This window comes from Heterodontus francisci, chromosome 31 (assembly GCF_036365525.1).
Source record: "Heterodontus francisci isolate sHetFra1 chromosome 31, sHetFra1.hap1, whole genome shotgun sequence".
Lineage (NCBI taxonomy): Eukaryota > Metazoa > Chordata > Chondrichthyes > Heterodontiformes > Heterodontidae > Heterodontus > Heterodontus francisci.
The window spans coordinates 57,018,879-57,022,510 of record NC_090401.1 but is presented as its reverse complement, the minus strand read 5'-3'; positions in this window follow the sequence as shown (position 1 = coordinate 57,022,510).

The following is a 3,632-nucleotide window of genomic DNA, read 5'->3' as shown; positions in this document are numbered from 1 at the left end:
CTATCCTATGTCAATTGATAGAGATGGCCATTGATAATTTGTTGCCATGCCCCATCTGTTAGTCACTTGTCAACATGCCTGATGTGGAAGCAGACTGCTAGGCAGTAATTATGTCATTAAAGTCCTTCTTATGGTTTTCTCAAACTGATCCTTCAACATATTGAGGCTCAAAAGACAGAATCCAATATATTGGAACCCTCTGTATCTAAAGTTGCAGTCAAACCATTCATTAAATAAACTATACATAGGACCTATGCCACTGGGAGTCTTGCTGCAGCTAGCCCTTACATGACCACTTTCTTCAAAGTGTTTTGGAGTTTCTTAGACAGTCAAATGTGGCTAATAGATTTCTCCAGAGTTACCTTAGACTTTGCAGGGTGCTTGGCAAACTCTCAAATGTTTTTGAGCAGACACCATGAAGGTCCAAATCAGAAAGTTTTGGCTCTTTAACTGTCGTCTCCACTTACTGCTCATTATTTATCTTCATCAGCCCAAATAACATCATTTGCATCTGCTCCCATAATCTACCCACATGGGAAATTGCATTAACTCCCGATTTTACCATTTCCCAAACATTTCAAAGCAGCTGTCGTGCACCTGCAAGGTATGCGATATAAGATCTATGAAGAGATTGGAGAGATCCAAGGCTCCAAAGAGGGAAATGCTCTTTTATAGCATCTCCAGAGCAACCCTGTTGGCATCTCTCATTTGCAAGTGCTATCAGGAAAAAATTTATATGGCAAATTTGCAGATCAGCTTTATTTGTGAATGGCAATCCTTTAAGATAAACTTATGTAAAAAAAAACTCACTCATGGAAGCTTCAATTGAACTAGCATCCACTGTCTTTTGGGGAAAGAGGTTCAGATTTCTACTTCACTATGCATGTGGATGACATGTCCCACCTAGCGGAGCTGGTTTTGAGTGATTAGTGCCCCGATGCTGGGCAGGTTGGCTTGGGAGAGGATACTACTGTTGGACTGCTTTTCTTGCCACCAGATTTGGAGGATCTTCTGGGGGCACCTCTAAGCGGTATTTTCTCAATGCTTTGAGGTGCCTGCTGTAGGTTGTCCAAGTCTCCAGAGGAATAGATTTTCATTATCTAACCTATTAAATCTTTTAATCATTTTAAATACCCTGATTTCAAAACCCTCAATCTTCTATATGCAAAGGAATACACGCCAAGTTTATGCAGCTCTGTGATTCCAGTACAATCTCTACATCAGCCAATCTGCACAGCAAGTATATAGAAACTAATAAAATGAGTTCACTTGGCAGAGTGATAGAAGGTCAGCTGTGCACATGATATGTAATAGCCCTGCTGACATTGTGATAGGACTGCATATTCCATATATTTTTTCAGTAAGTTCCTACAGAGAACCAGTTCAAACAGCTCTCTATCTGTCTGGGGTATAGATGGAAGAGTCTCTTTGTAAATTGTAAAATACATAAAGATAATTACATTGGGCGGCACAGTGGCGCAGTGGTTAGCACCGCAGCCTCACAGCTCCAGGGACCCGGGTTCAATTCTGGGTACTGCCTGTGTGGAGTTTGCAAGTTCTCCCTGTGTCTGCGTGGGTTTTCGCCGGGTGCTCCGGTTTCCTCCCACAGCCAAAGACTTGCAGGTGATAGGTAAATTGGCCATTGTAAATTGCCCCTAGTGTAGGTAGGTGATAGGGAATAAGGGATTACTGTAGGGTTAGTATAAATGGGTGGTTGTTGGTCGGCACAGACTCGGTGGACCGAAGGGCCTGTTTCAGTGCTGTATCTCTAAATAAAAAAAAAATAAATTGCACTGAAATTTTCTGGCATTTAGTGTTGACTTATTTCCATGAAATATAGACTTAGTAATGACCTGAAATTGTCAAATGCATTACATTGTGGTATCACTACAATACTTTATGGTTCCTTTGGGTTTATAATAACTGCCTGTGGTAATACCTTCCTTCTTTGTTGGATAATGAGTGCAGAACACTAACATATCAGAAGGAATTCTTAAATGAAGTGATATCACTGTGTTTAAATCCCATCCAGAAGATTATAGATTGTAGCAGAGGCTGAGAAAAGTTGGAAATAAAGGCAGAAGGGAGGATATAATAGCGGTTTCACAAACACTAAACATGAACTTCTGTTACCAAATGTCTAATAATTATGCATAGAGTACACTCTACTTGTGATGTGTAATCACAAGAATTCCTGTCAGCCCTCTGGATATCCCTACTCTTACTGTACTTTTATCTGTAGAAACAAACAGGAATTTTCATAATTTCTCAAGCAAATTTTCCCTTTATATGCTGTACATGCACAGGACATCATTTCAAATTTAAATTTGAAAGATTTTATTGAGATCCACTAGAATAACAGTTAAATGAAAATTTAACAATAACAGTATGGTTACCCCATGATAGCAGAAGTCAGATCTTACTTTCACATCATGTTTAGATTTGAATGCTGAATCTCCAGCCTCTTGGAATACCAAATTACCACTGTGTTAAACTCTCAAACCAACAAAACTCAAAAGAGGTGAAAAGAACAAACCAAATAACACATGGTGAATTTAACAGGAGGGGGAATTTAGCCAGAATCCATTGCCCAAAAAGTGTGTATTTAGAAGGAAACAGGCTCGATTTTACCAGCCCCTGGAAATGAGCTGGAAGGCAGGAGGTCTGTTAAAATGGAGGGGAGCCCAATGTCTTCCCGCCTTCACAGGATATTACCAATACTGTGAACCTCAGTGGTGTGGCCAGCTACTGGGCAGCTAATTAAGCGCCCAATTAAGGGCCACTTCCTGCCCTCCGCGGGCATTTTACCAGTGTCGGAAGGCACCACCTCTGTAAGGGCAGACATCCAGGGGAGACCTCCAGGTAAATCCTGCCATGACCTTCATCTAAAATCGGCCACCTTGTCTCATTTTATTTATCTGTTTGTCGAAGGCCAGGGAGTTAAAGGGATTGTTTACCAGAGGGCAAGACTTAAGACACTGATCAGTTATCTTGTTCAACATCAAGAAAAACGTTTGAGATTTTATGCTATGTAGTAACCTCAACTTTCTTGATAACAATCCAATGCAAGAGGATGTTTCAGTCAGGCAAGTTTGACATTTAGCCCCCTCTTACCAGCTAGTATGTGATCAGGTAGTGTTTAATCAGCAAAATTTGTTTCCTAGTTGATGAGAAATCACATTATTTTGCCTAACTGAAACCGATCTTGTTCCTTTTGATTCATAATATAGTTTCGCTTCAAGTATTAATATATGATTCATTTAGGGCACTGTAAGTTTCTATGCACATGAAGTACTGGACTGTAAACACATATTATGCCACCCCAATGGACAGGGTTTTAAAATATACATGTATTTATAGTTAAAGTAATTCTTTTTCTTGGAATAAAGTTGTGTTTTTAGTGATAAAAACTTTGTGTATATAGTTCAATGCAAAATTGAAAAAATAGAAACGAGATTTTTCTTCAACAAGCAATTGTCTACTGGATTTCCCAAATATTTAAAAGTATCAATTCTTGAAACATTTTTGTTGGTTCAAAAGTAAACATAGCTATACATCATAGTGTTATCTACATCAAAATGAGGCACCCATTTCCTCTTTTTTTGCCAGTAAGCAAAACCTCATGATGAGGT